The 14,484-nt window shown below is 38.5% G+C and overlaps 1 pseudogene; it reads left to right on the top strand.

Annotated features, from left to right (window-relative positions):
- The first annotated feature begins 2,047 nt into the window (after nt 1–2,047).
- Nucleotides 2,048–2,180, top strand: LOC117286398 (annotated as a pseudogene).
- The last annotated feature ends 12,304 nt before the right edge of the window (nt 2,181–14,484 follow it).

The following is a 14,484-nucleotide window of genomic DNA, read 5'->3' as shown; positions in this document are numbered from 1 at the left end:
ACTGAGTACAAAGCGAGCTTTTGACCCTCCACAGCTTTGGCTCAGCAGTATAACTTTTCAAATAGTGTTTGAACCCTCATGATTTTGCTTTTTGATAATCTAGAATATAATTGTTCTAGATGTTCAGCTACAAGGAAAAAATCCAGGACAAACCAAATGGTGTTAGAAGGGACTAAGGGGTAGATCGGCACTATATTATTCAGGTAAATTCTAAGTGCAAAGGATTTCCAAATTGTATGTGTTAATATATTGTAATTAAGGATTTTTCATCATAGTTCTTTCTTTATTTTTTAAATTTAATTTATTGGTACACTCTAGGTAGACAGTACAGTTACATTCATTACTGGGATCTTGTACCTTTACATGCCAGGTCTTGGTTCTCATTTTTTCTTTCTATATTTTTGAATCTAGAGAACTCATGTCATTCAAAAAGAACTGATTCCTGTTAGCTGCCAGCTGTTCTAGATAGCATTTGATCAACTGATTGAAGTGGGTGCGTATCTTAAGATACATAGTCATTTTACTTCACTTAAAGTTCCATCCATTTTCTATGTGCTACATGCCGAATTTGTATTCCACACCCAGAACGCATAATAAATTCTTTCTGTGGTGATGGCTATGAGTCTTCAAAAACGCAACACTTAAAATATTTAAGTAGCATAAAAATTGGGGGCATGATCAGAGAGCTGGAATAAAATGGTACTTAAGGCATTATTAGAAATGTCATGATGTCAGAAATGTCACATGGGTCTGTAAGCAGGAAGGAAGGAATTGCAAAGAAATAATTAAGCAGAATAACTGCATCAGAAAGTTCACTTGAAAACCCTTCTCACTTTGGGACTGCATCCAAAAAAGACATAGTAAAATGTGTTTCTTTGAAAAGCAATTATACTTCCAGTAATAGATCCAAAAATGAATAAAGAAATATATTACCAGAGGCACAAACAAATATTTATGTACAAAAAACGCACTAGAGTGACATTTATAGAGGGTGAGACATTTTCAGCAACATAGGCTTTCCTAACTGAATTACAGTGCAATTATAAGGCAAATTATTCAGCCACTGTTAAAAATTGGAGATCTTCACAAACTTTCATCTGAAATCTTGGCATTCCTCTACTCTACAGCTCTGGAGACTTTTGCCTAAATTAAAGTGTGATCTGTGAACTAATTATCTTATCCTCAAATAGCAGATTTTTGGGAATGAAGAAGACCCAATGTCTCCCAGAGATGTGGAATAAAAATCTATTCCTGAAGAAGATCCCAAGTGACCTTTGAGGTTATATTAAAGTTTGTAAAATTCTGCCTAGGAAGACATAAAATCATCACATATCCCCGCGCTACAGGTATGACGCTAAGGACAAAAGTCCAGATGGAGCTGCATTCAACTCTCAATTTCCAATGATGATTTGACTATGAAAATGCATCCATCAGATGTTTATTCACTTGGTAGAATCCACCTAGGACAGACAAGAATTCATCTACTAATCCATAGTAAGGGACTAGCTAGCAAAGCCCGAGTGAAAAAACTTTATCAGCTACTCTGTCTTTTGAGTCTGTGACTTATGCAGCCTTTTCTCTAACCCCACCTAGCAAGTATTTGAAGCACCGCGAGGAAGTTACAGACAAATCCCAGAGCAGTAAGTGTAGCATCACAGACCAAAATAAAGACAGTCAGGTCTGAACCCTTGCAGGTATAAAATATTTGTGGGGATAAGTAGGAGCTTAGAGATGATAGATCTTGTAACTACACAGTATTCTCAAACATAAGGCCATTTATTATAAAAGTTAATCCTCAGTCCACATCTGCACTATACTATCTGGATTTTGAAAAGGTTTTCCAGTGTCTCACCTGAGATCTCATATGCATTTTCTTCCCAGTGGATCAAGAATCAAGGCCAAATGCAGTCTCATAAGAAAGCCCTGAGAAGCATGTGATGGGCATTTTTATTCATGCCAGCTATATGATTACTCATTTGTTCATTCATTTTTTTGAGCATCAGGTACTATGGATTTAGGATCGAATGCTAAATTATCTCTGTCTCTTAGCTTTGCTCAGAGGCAGTATCATAGCCAATGAGGTTTATCTGAGGAGCAATCATTGCTAATTGAAAACTTATCTCTGCCTCTCAAAAGAGCCTTGCAGTCTAGGCAGATCAGTTGTGAAGTTATCAAAATAAATTCAGTATGAAATGGGCTACACCAGGAAGTGATCCAAGTTCTTAGTGGGCACATTTACTTCTGAGATGAGCAAGGGTGAAAGGCTCTCCCAAAGACAAAAACTTTAATCTGGGTTTTATTTTTACCATTTTGTTAATATTTTCCCTGGCGAGAATGTCAGAGCCATAGGGATGAATTCTGTGCCCCACAGCTAACACATACGGATGAGTGGCTTCCTTTCCCAGAATGAATAACCAGTGGAGTTCACATGTCTTCCTCCCAATCTTGTGTTTCAGTGTCTCCAATATCCACCAAGGTGACCAGGCCTAAAACTCAGGAATCATCCTCCATGCTTTTCTTTTCCTCACTCACATCATGAGACAGTAGGCAAGCCTTTTTGATTCTACCTTCTAAGGAATTCCGTCCCCACTTCCTCCCTTTCTGCTGCCACTGCCCAGGCTAAGCCTCGGTCTCTCTCTGCTCACCTGGATTGCTGCAATAGACACCTGGATATGCTGCCATTTTTTTCTGGCTCTTCACCAAACTCTTTTTTTTCACAGTAGCTGGAGAGAATGTTTCACAGTACATATCAAATCATGTTGCTCCCTGGTTTAAAGCCTGTTGATGTCTTCCTGATCATGTGTGGATACCAGAAAGCTCATCACCACTGCCTCCAGGAACCCTGTGCTTTGCGCCTGTAGCCCCACAGTCTCACCCAGCTCCTGCCTGCCCACTCATTCCATGGGTTACATTGTGTTGTAGATGTGCCTTTCTTCCTCTGAGGCTTTGCATGCCACAGTCCATCCAGAGACATTTTCATCTTGCTATTGGGGTGGCTCTTTCACATTCTTGGATTCAATTTAAGCATTACCACCTTGGAGAGGCTTTTCTAAATATTGATTTTTCTCACAATCTGCACCCCATTCTACTGACCACATGATTTTGATTGTTTTAAGTACAGAACATGTCATCAAGGTATCCGATGTGAAGGCATAGAAGAAAGGATTTATGGATACCTACAGTTTTATCAGGACACTCAAAGTCAAGTCAAATAACACAAAGCCTATGGTAAATACGTCACGTGTATATAAACACAGTTTCAGGACAATACCTCTAGAAGACCCACAATGTTCAAAAGAAGCTAAAGTCTCTAACACTCATATGATATACTATTCCACCAGGCCTCCTGGCCACCAGCAGACTGGTGAGGTCAGAAGCTGCATGAAGTTATTGGTGTGAGCCCCTCCCCCACCCAGACCTCCCCAGTCAGTTATCTCTCCTGGCATAATGAAAATAAGATTGCCCCAGAGTTATTAGAGACTCAAATCCTAAAGTTCAGTTATATCTGAAGGACATCTCCGAGAATCAATCATTCCTTAAGGGTTCTAAATACAAGCAACAAAGATATCTACAATAAATAATATCAAAGTATCAACCCAGGAATTAAACCAAGAATGATACCAACAACAATAATAGAAATGAAAAGACATTTAAACGATACAGTCTTACAGCTTGCCAAAGGCAAATTATGGGAGAAACGAGATGGAAAAGTCTGATAATCAACCAACTGTACCACCTGAACTGATAGCACAGGAAGCAAAAAACGCAGGTGAATGAGGCTCTAGAAATACTCAAAGCAGAAATAATTTTCCAAATAGAAGACATGATTACAAACTCTTGAACAGAAACAGATAAAAAAAGAAAAGATGACTTTAGGACCATGAAGGAAGCCATGAATGCTCAGCATAGGAAAGAAATGGAAACCATGAAGGCTCAACATAAGAAATAAATGGAATCCATGAATCAGATTCAAACTGATATCTAGGAGATTAAAAACTCTATTAAAAGTATACATAGCAGACTAACCCAATCTGAAGACAGAATATCAGATATAGAAGACAGGATGGCAGTCAGTGACTATGAGAAAGAGATCTCTTAAAAATAGTAAGGGACCATGAGAAATCAATCCATCAGCTCCTAGATGACACAAAGAAGAATAATATAAGATTAACAGAAGTCCAAGAAAAAGCAAGAGAAGCACAATTGACATAAAAAAATAAAACTGTTCACAGAAGTAATAGCAGAAAACTTCCCAAACAGAGCAAAAGAAGTAGACATTCCGATAAGTGAGGCATATAAGACTCCACCTAGTTATGATAAAAAACTACACCAAGGCATATAATAATCAAGATCTTGGAGACCCAAAAGAAGTACAAAATACTACAAGCAGTTAAGAAAAGAAACGAATCACATGCAAAGGAAAACCCATTAGAATCACAACAGACTGTTCAACACAAATCCTCAAGTCAAGGAGAGCCTGGAGTGAGGTATTTCAAGCTTTAAAAAAACTACCTCCAACCTAGGCTGATGTATTCTCCAAAACTCTCTTTCAAAATTGGTGGAGAAATAAGATACTTTCATGACAAAGAACACCTGAGAAACTTCATGAATACCAAACCAGCACTCCAAATAATTTTAAAATATATCCTAGAAAAAGACAATGAAGATCACGACCCCATGAGGCCCAAAAGCAAATCCAATAGGCAAGTATTTATAGGGAGAGGGAGAAAAATAAAAAAGAAAAAAAGAAAAAAGGAAAAAAAAACACATGACAATGATAAAGATAGAAATAAAAAATAAAAAAGGAAAAACAAACATGACAATGATAAGTCAATACATATCAGTTATAAGCATCAAAGTCAATGGCCTCAATTCATCAATCAAAAGAAATACACTGGCAGAATGGATAAAGAAGCAAAAGCCAGCAGTATGTTGTAACAAATCCTCAGTAGCATGGGAACTAGCACAAAGAATCAACAATTGGAATCTCATCTTTTAAGAAAAAAAGGTTTCTGCACTACCAGAGAAATCACAAGCAGAGATAAGAGACAACCCACAATGTGGGAATTTTTTTTTTTTACCAGCTGTTCCTCAGACAAAGGGCTACTATCTACAGTATACAAAGAACTTTTAAAAATCAGACCCCCAAAATATAGACCCAATTCAAAAATGGGCATCTGAAATGAACAGAAATTTCTCAAAAAAAGTAAAAGTAGCAAATAAACATATGAAAACATGTTCAACATCACTTGTCATATGAGACAAGCAGATGAAAACAACTCTGAGATTTCATCTCATCTCAGAAAGAATGGATGCTATCAAGAAATTAACCAACAACAAATGCTGGCAGTGTTATGGAGAGATAGAAACCCTTCTTCATTGTTGGTAGGAGTGTGGCCTGGTTCAACCACTGTGTAAATCACTGTGGAGATACCTCAAACAACTAGGATTAGAGGTCCCATTTGATCCAGCCATCCCTCTACTGAGTATCTCCCGAAAAGAATTAAAAGAATCATACTTCAATGATATACGCTCACCCATGTTTATAGCAGCACAGTTTGTAATAGCTAAAATTTGGAAACAGTCCAAGTGCCCATCAACTGGAGACTGGATAAAGAAGATGTGATTTTTTTGTTGTTGTTTGTTTGTTTATAAAATGGAGTACTATTCAACCATAAAGAATGAGAAACTAGAGAGATTTATAGATAAGTGGATACACATTGAAAGCATACACTTAAGTGAAATGAATATGACATACATGTGTAAATACCAAATAATTTCCCTGGTGTAAAAAACTAAAAGTGCAAATAAGGATCAAAATGTATAGCTGATATTGTGTAATAAGAAGAAAAGTTCTAAAAGAGCAGAGGAAGTAGAAGGGTAGGGGAAAGGTAAAAAATGGCAAAGAAATAATAGGTAAAAAGGAAAAAGATCAAGACAATGTTTTTGAAAACAGGAAAGGGTGGAGGGTATGAAGGGTGGACTGGGAATAGGGAAAAAATGAGAAGCAAAAATAAAAACCAAGATAAATCATGTAAAGGTACAGGATCCCAATGACAAATGCAACTGTATTGTATACCTAAATTGTACCAATAAATTTAATAAAGATAAAAAATAAAAATACAATTCTAAGTGTCATGAATTATGCTTGAATATTACTCTTTAATCATTTGTTTGCTTATTACATTAGAATGTAATCTTCCTACTATTCTCAACCTATAGCCCAGCAAGTAGATCAACAAATATCAGTAAGTAAATAAAGAGATTAACTATACAGACAGACATAAAGCTATTGTATCAACAGAATCTGACCTTTCCCTTGCCCCCAGATGCCTAATGTCTCAGCTCTTCATTCATTCATTCCTAGATTCATTTACTCAGCTGATAATTAATACAGGATTCTTTTTTGAAGATCTTGTACAGAATTGAACAAGAAAAAACAAGCCCTTGCCCTGTAGAAACTTAGGTTTTTCTTAAAATTTATTTGGAAGAGAAAAACAAAAACTACAGGACATAAATGAACCACATAGTATGTAGATGTGTTGTGGAATAATTAAGTCGAGATGAGGGAAATGAGCTAAGGAGTGAAAGGTCACAAATTTAAACAGGGAAGTCCTGTTGGGTGACAACGGAGAACACAACCAAGGGACACACAGCACACTTGCACTTGTCAGGATCAGATTCATCAGAATTGGTGTATCATTTACCTAGATATGTCTCAGATTTACCCTTCTTTGTGTCTGCATAGTACTCCACTGTATAAAACAAAATCACATCTTTGTCCATTCTTCACTTCATGAACATATGAGCTGTTTCCAAGATTTTGCTATTACAAATTGTGCTGCTATGAGCATGGGTGCACATATGTTACTGAGGTATGAACACCTACATGTGCTCTTTCTCTTCTTTGTAAGTATGGTTGATGCATGTTGCTCTCTTTCATTTTATTATGTTTTATCTGGTTTGAAAGTACAACAAACAGACACTAGAGGAGTGGAGTGACATGTTAGATGATTATTTCCTTGCTCATCTCCATAGAAATGTACCTTAGTTTCATCGATGAATTAAAACTGCTCCTAGGGCCAGGGATTCAGCTCTGTGGGACCATATGTGCCTCGCAAGGACAAGGTCCTGAGTCAATTCCCTGTACCAAACAAAAAAAAAATGTTCCTTTACCTACTGGCCAGCCCAGAATAATCAGTTAAGCACTTATCTCTTCTTTCTCTTCCTCTTCTTCCTCTTCTTGTCTCTTCCTCTCCTTCTTCTCTTTCTCCTCCTCCATCTTTTCTTCTTCCCCTTTTTCTTCCTCTTCTTCTTCTTTTCCCCCTTCTTCTCCTCTTCTTAACTTCATTTCATTTTTCCACAGCACATAAAAACAGATTTATTATTGCTTCAATTAGCATATGGAAGAATTGAAGTAGATGGATTGCCTTGAGATCATCTCTACAGTGAATGGAAACCAATTATTTTCATTCAAGTATACTGCTCGAATTCAAGTTGTCTCTTAATTATGAATGTGGGAACCTGAAAGACACTGTATACCATACTCCATCACCCCCTCCACTCATATTTTTGCTGGGGAAAGGGAAATAAAACCAATCTCTTTCCTGCCCTGGATGTATGCCTTGAATTGCTGAGGATTTTCCCACTCCAGTTGACGCTTACCCCACCCTAGGAAAAGAATTAGAATGTTTTGAAGTATTTTGTACTAGCTCTAGTCATGGCCCAAGGCTTATAAGATATGTTATTTTTTTAGGAACTAGAAATTTTGGAAATGTCGAACATTTTGCACAATGATAAATGGATTTGGGGGATCTGAAAGAACCACTGTGTCTTCTTGCTTTTTGTTCAACAACTGAATTAAATAATAACAGGGGGCCCATGAGGCACTCTGGGAAGGTAAAGGCAGACAAAAATTCACTAAAAGTAGCAATTTGGAATTTTCTAGTCTGACTTCCCTGAAGACAGGTTTAAACATTTACATGTTTTAAAATTCCCTAATCTGACTTACCTCAATAATTCTATCCTTCTCATGCTTTCTGATTTGCAATCACTGTAAGTCAATTTATTTCCCAAAGGCAAACTCTGAAGAAATATGCATACATATCGTACACATTTGTATATTTTCATCCCAAGGCAGCCTAGAGCAGAAGTGGTGTTTCTCACCTCTTTTCATGTTGTTGAGAAAGAAGTTACAAATTACCGTGGTGCCTTTTTACAACCTAATGGGAAACTTCCTGTTTCTTTGCTATTTCTTCTCAATTTCTCATTTTCTAAGAGAGGTTGGAAATCTACATAAAGCAAAGCTCAAAAGAGGAAGGCTGTGTCTGTGACTTCAGCATAGAATATCAGAAGGACACTCAATGGAATGGTCCAACAGCAGATCTGCCAGAGGTGAGAAGCACATGGGTGATCACTCTGCTCTGCGGCCTGCTTGCTATTTGATATCACCATGCTATCGTGTTACTCTGTATCTGTCTTTTACATTGCCTTGCAGCAGATCAATACCATCTGAAAAATCTGACTCTGACTTGCATAGTTCGTGCCTGTGCAGAACTTCAGAGTCTCTTGAGTGAGAAAAAAAAAAGTCAAGGCTAAAATGTCCAGCAATGAAAAAGCCACATCAATAAGAGGAAGAACTTCAAAATAATGAGTGTCATGATGTATGGGACGCGATATGATAGTGTATGAGAAATGCTGAGCAGAGTGGCTGTCACACCGTTTGGACCCCACAAATCATGTCTGATTTGGTGCCAAACACGGTATTGATTACTTCACATCTACTGTCTTGCTTCATCCTCACAAACGCCTTTGAAGTAATCATTATTTTCCCCAATTTACATCTGAGGATCTGAGATTTGGGGCGTTCCAGTGTAAACGGTGAAGTAAAAATTTAACTCTTTGTGTGCCTGCAACTAAAATCTATTTTATAATTTGTATTATTATTATTATTGCCCCAATGCATTAATAAACAAAATAAGAAACCTTTACGCTCCTGTTGAGTAATGGATTTCCCATTTTATGGTTGTGTAGCAACGTTGCCAACCTTTTCCTAGGCAGTGTATCTTTCTGTTTCCCTGAATGCATTAGCCCAAGGAGCGCTAAGACTTACCCCCAAATGCCAAGCATCGGAAGAGATCAATAACGATCTTAATGGGACTCAGTGGTCTATTCGAGAAGACCCCATTGTTTCAGAGGAACTGCTGAAGGAATTGCTGCTGTTTAAAGCTGGAAGTTATAATCATGGTGGTCTGGGCACCACGGATTGATGGACGAAAGGTTGGCACAGTCAAACGAGCAGTAGTATATCTTGGTGGCATGTGAGAGGCCACTCTGCACCGTCATTATGAACGAGGGCTCTGGAGCCAGATAGTCTGGCTCTGAACAATGGCTCTGCCATTTACTAAATCTGTGACTGTCTGTCTGCTGCTTAACTAACACTTGCGGGCCTCCATTTCTTCGTCTTTAAAGGTAAAAATAATTCTACCTACACTTCCGGTTACTGAAACTGCTGAACGAGTAATTTAACATAAAGCCCTTATGATGGTGCTTGGCAAGTAATGACTGCCAGGAAATCCTTAACATTATAATCAATTTTTTTTTCTTATTGGTGACCCTTCATGTGTAGTATATTCTTCAGTCTTTGAGGGAAACAGCGACAGCTCACTAAGCTCAACATGAACTGCCAGTAATGAGATGGAGAATGTTTTATTCACGAGAGTTTTCCCCAGATAGGAAATTCCATCTTTGGCCATAGAAATGTGCTGGGGATTTAGCTCAGGGGTGCCTGCCTGGCAAGTGCAAGGTCCTGAGTCCCATCCCTGGGGCCAAAAAAAAGTGCATAAATGTGAAATTTAGGATCTTCTGATCCCCAGTCCAATTTAGAGGGCCTAAATATTGGCCGACACAGGTTGCTTAAAGAGGTAAAACTGCTCTGCATATTAGAAACAATGTGTAAGATTTTAGTGGGGGAGGAGTGGAGGATTTATTACTGAGGGAAGAGAAATTAATTAGGGAATACACAAGAGCTCACAAAATTGCCTGGGAAGGAATTTTTCAGTTCTCTGTTAAGTGGATCTCCCATCCTTCTTCCTCCACAAAGTTGAAATTATGTTCTGTGTTGCTGAGTAATGGTTTTGCATGCGCAAATTATTTTCAACAATTCAAGGAAGTGCTATTCTTGTGCTTAGGTAGATGCCAGAAAAACAAAACAAAAAAAAAACAAATAACAAGAGAAAAGCACAGAAGAGAGGACTAGAGGCTAGAAGAATAGAAATCCTCAGGAATTAGAAAAAAATGTGGATAAATGTAAGTAATGAAGCGAATTGAATTGTTTAAAATCTTAGTAAATAGCACTAACCGCTGCTTAATTAAATTATTTTTGGGGGTGTTGGGGATCAAACCCAGGGCTTCCTGCATGTTAGACCCATGGCCTACTACTTTGCTGTACTCTCATCCTTTCTCTGCCTTAATTTCAGCTGTGTTAATGAGGTTTAAAAGTAAGTAAAAAGGACCCGAGTTAGGTCCCCGGTACCAAATAAATAAATAAATAAAATAAAAATAAAAGTAAGTAAAGATCAAGACATTTTGTTAATTAATTTTTAAATATTTATTATGTATTGTCAAATTATGCCTGTATATATCTCTTGGGTACAGGATCATGTTATGTTTTTTGAATACAACGTGAAATGATTAAATCAAGCTAATTGACATATTCATCACCTAAAATATGTAACTTTTTGTAGAAACAATAGTTGAAATTTACATTCTCAGTGATATTGAAATGGACTGTAGTGAGTTACTAGGTATATTCACTAAGCTGTGCAGTAAATTGAAAAAAATCACATTTATGCCTCCTAACTGATGTCTTATTCCCTCTGACTATTGCTTTTCAGTTTTTCCATACTCCAACCATTTGTAGCCACATGTATTACTAATTCTGTAACTACAAGGCTGTACTATGAAAGATGTATAGTGTTCTTTAGAAGACACTTAGCAGTCCTAGACAATCAAGATTATAGCCTGAGAACATTCTACAAAGTAGACAATAAGTGAAGGCAATAGAGACACAGATCAATGGGACACATCCTGGTAATGAGGCAAGTTGGAAATTGATTGTAGATTAAAATTCATTTCAACAAACAATAGATACTGTAACATTTCACACAGACGCTCATATGCACTATCTCACTTAATCCTTATGCTAAGCCTACTACTGAGATAAAGCAGGAATTCTTCTTCTATATTTTCTATATTTGCTGTGTAGTACAGGCTGACCTTGAACCCACGATGCCGCCTGTGTTGACCTTGAACTTGTGGCTCTTCTCCTGCCTCTGCCTCTGCCTCCTGAGTGCTGAGCTTAGAGGCATGTTCCACCATTGTAGAAGACATCTCTGCCCAGTGTTAGCAGGCTATAGCTTCACACGCTTCTTGCCCCTCCATAATTAGGTTGTGTTGGAAGTGGTGCAACCAGCTCAGTTCACTTCCACCCAAGGTCAACTCGGCTCCAGGTAAATTTCTTCCTTCTGAATTAACCGTTTGCTCTCTTCAGCAAACATGCTTGTCCCCTCATCCTACAGTCCTGCCTGCTTATACTTGTAATTGGCAGATGTCTCAAGGCCTGGCCAGTTTCCCCCTTTCCAACTCTTATAATGAATAAACACTGTATGTCCTGGGGGTTCTTTGTCTTTGCTCCTCAGCGAAGTTTAAATCAGACCAAGACTCAGTTTTCCTCAAGTATCTGTCTCCGTGTTTTTATTTCCCTCTTTCCTATCTCATGGACATCATACTGGCTCACAGAAGACCAGGACTGCTGCAGGGGTCTTTGGTAACATCCCCTTTCCTGTTCCCTATACATCATGCCTGGCTTCCTCCTACTTCTTTGAAGGAGATACAAAAATGTTTAATAAATTACCTCTTATTTTTTCCTGCAGGGCTGGGGATCAAGCCTATGTCCTCACACAGAGCTACACCCCAAGTCCAGTAAATTATATATTTAGGTAGAAAAGCAAACTGAGGTGTAAGTCCAAGTTGTACAACTGCTGTTCGGGAGTTAATTTTTCATTAAGTCCATGAGACTTACTAATGTCTCTGTACCAGCCCTGAAATTCAAGATCTTTGACTCTAAACTGTGCCTTCTTAGAAATCATAACCAGCAGAGACAAAGGTTGGCAAATACCTATTTAGAGTAGGAGAAAGTGAGTTGTACTTGCCATGGATTTGTACCTGCCGTGTACTCTCCAAAGCCATCAGATTCCTACAATAAAGATTCCTACTATGCCATCCCTCCATAATAACTGCTGGTCCTGAAGAATCTGCAAGGAGATGCTTGAGTATTTATGGCAAGATACACGCTTTAGATGCTCCATCGTTCTGGTTATTTATGCCTGTTATCCAGCCACTTGATAATGCTATTTTATTTCAAAGTTTACTATAATTGCTTTTGATTGATTTCACAGAATGTAAGTTATATTCTCCTTGTGCTACAGGAGACATGAGTGACTTTATAGTACTTCCAATAATACAAGTATAAGGACCTTTGCATCTCATAGCCGCTGTTTCGATATCTGTGACACATGAATGTTAGTATTACTGTTCTTAAGGTTATAGGAACACTTGGTAGATACATGTAAAATAGTATCAAACAAGCTGGGCCTGGTGGCACACACCTGTAATCCCAGCACTCGGGAGGCTGAGGCAGGAGAACCACTGTGAGTTCAAGACCAGCCTGGGCTACATAGTGAATTCTAAGTCAGTCTCAACTACATAGTGAGCACCTGTTTCACACACACCCCCACCAAAAAAACAAAAGAAAACAAAAGTATCAAATACATGGTAAATATGTAATAAATATTACTTTGGCAACTATTATCACTATTAACATATGAGGTTAATTATTTAACTAAGATTACATCACCAGTAAAGAGTAAAGGCTGGCTCTGCTTTTAGACCCAGGGATTTTTACTACTCATCTATCAGAAGCCAAGAAAGTCATTATGCTTGGAAATGAGACTGAAGCAGAGGGTCAGTGCAAAAGATGTTAGGATGGTGAGCCTCAAAAAAGGAAAAAAATGCAAAAACCTTTATAATAACTTGATGATGAAAGCAGTGACTGTCCAGTGGGGAAAAATCCATGCTAATGAGCCATAGACAGGAAAAGTAAGAAGAGGGACCATTATCCTGTTGGCTCATTTGCTTCCAAGCATTAAACCAGTGATAGAGAGAATACTGCAGTCCCACACCCATCCGAGACTGCCCTTCCTCCTTGGAGTCACAGAGAATATCAGCAGGCAATGTGAGCAGAGATGATGACCGGACAGGCATCGGAGCAGGCAGGGAAACTTACCATGCATCTTGTGAACAAGACGGGTAGGAGGAAATTCCCAAGTAGCCTGAAATAATGAAGAATGGTCTTATAGATTAGTGTTCAAAGGGAAACAATAACGGGAAACAACATTACCAGTCACTTTAATAAGTTTTGCAACATATTAGGCTGCTGTATCCCTTGACAGTAATTATTTTTGATACACTTTTCAAATAATGTGATTATTCAGTCAAAGGACAGGTCCCCCAGAGTTATCATTCTCTATAAAATCCCACTCATGGGTGTCAATATCTATTTCATTTGTCCATGATTGTGTAGTATTATAACCCAAAATCGAGTAGAGCAATAGTTTATAATAACTCACAACTCTGGGGGATGATTGGGTGATTCTTAGGTTCACTTGTCTGGGCTCATGTGTTGAATTCAACTAGGGCCTAAAATATCTTCACCTCTTTTTCAGCTTGGCTTTTTATCCTTTGTTTTCTTTCTAACACTTCAGGAAAGTGTTTAAAGAGGTCAGAAATAGAAATGGCAAAGCTACATCATTTTGGTTATAATGTTAGTCTGCTTTCTGTCACTATAACAGGCACCTAAGGTAACCAGCTTATCCAGTGAAAATGGTTTTTTGTGGTCTCACAGCGTTAGAGGTTCAGTCCATGGTCGAATGACCTCCTACTTTTGTGCCTGCAGTTAGGTTGCATATCATGGCTGGGTGGATGCTGGAGCAAAGCTACTCACAACATGGCTTTGAAGTGAAAGTGAAGAGGAAGAAAGAGAACAGGTTTCCACAACCCCCTTTGAGGGGACATTCAGTGACTGAAAGTCTTCTCACTAAGCCCACTGCTAAGTGTCCACTGCCTCCCAATACTGCTATGCTGGGCTGGGCACCAAGCCTTTAACATATGGGCCTGTTAGGGACACCTGAAGTCAGTTTTCCATTGTTAGCACAAAGCATCCAGAGCTTACAACTTAAAGAGGGGAGCTCTGTTTCCGTTCATAGTTCCAGCGGGTTCAATCTATGTGTGTTCAGCTGGTTCCAATGCAAAAATAGCAAGGAAGGTCATGGTTGAGAAAAGCTGCTCATTTTATGGCAGCAAGAAAGGAGCTGGGGGGAGAGAGAGAGAGAGAGAGAGAGAGGGAGAGTGACCGTCACCTTCCAC

Source organism: Fukomys damarensis, unplaced genomic scaffold, assembly GCF_012274545.1.
Source record: "Fukomys damarensis isolate Sample0158 unplaced genomic scaffold, DMR_v1.0_HiC HiC_scaffold_16, whole genome shotgun sequence".
NCBI lineage: Eukaryota > Metazoa > Chordata > Mammalia > Rodentia > Bathyergidae > Fukomys > Fukomys damarensis.
The sequence above is the reverse complement of the archived record's forward strand: the minus strand, read 5'-3'. Positions and strand labels throughout refer to the sequence as shown.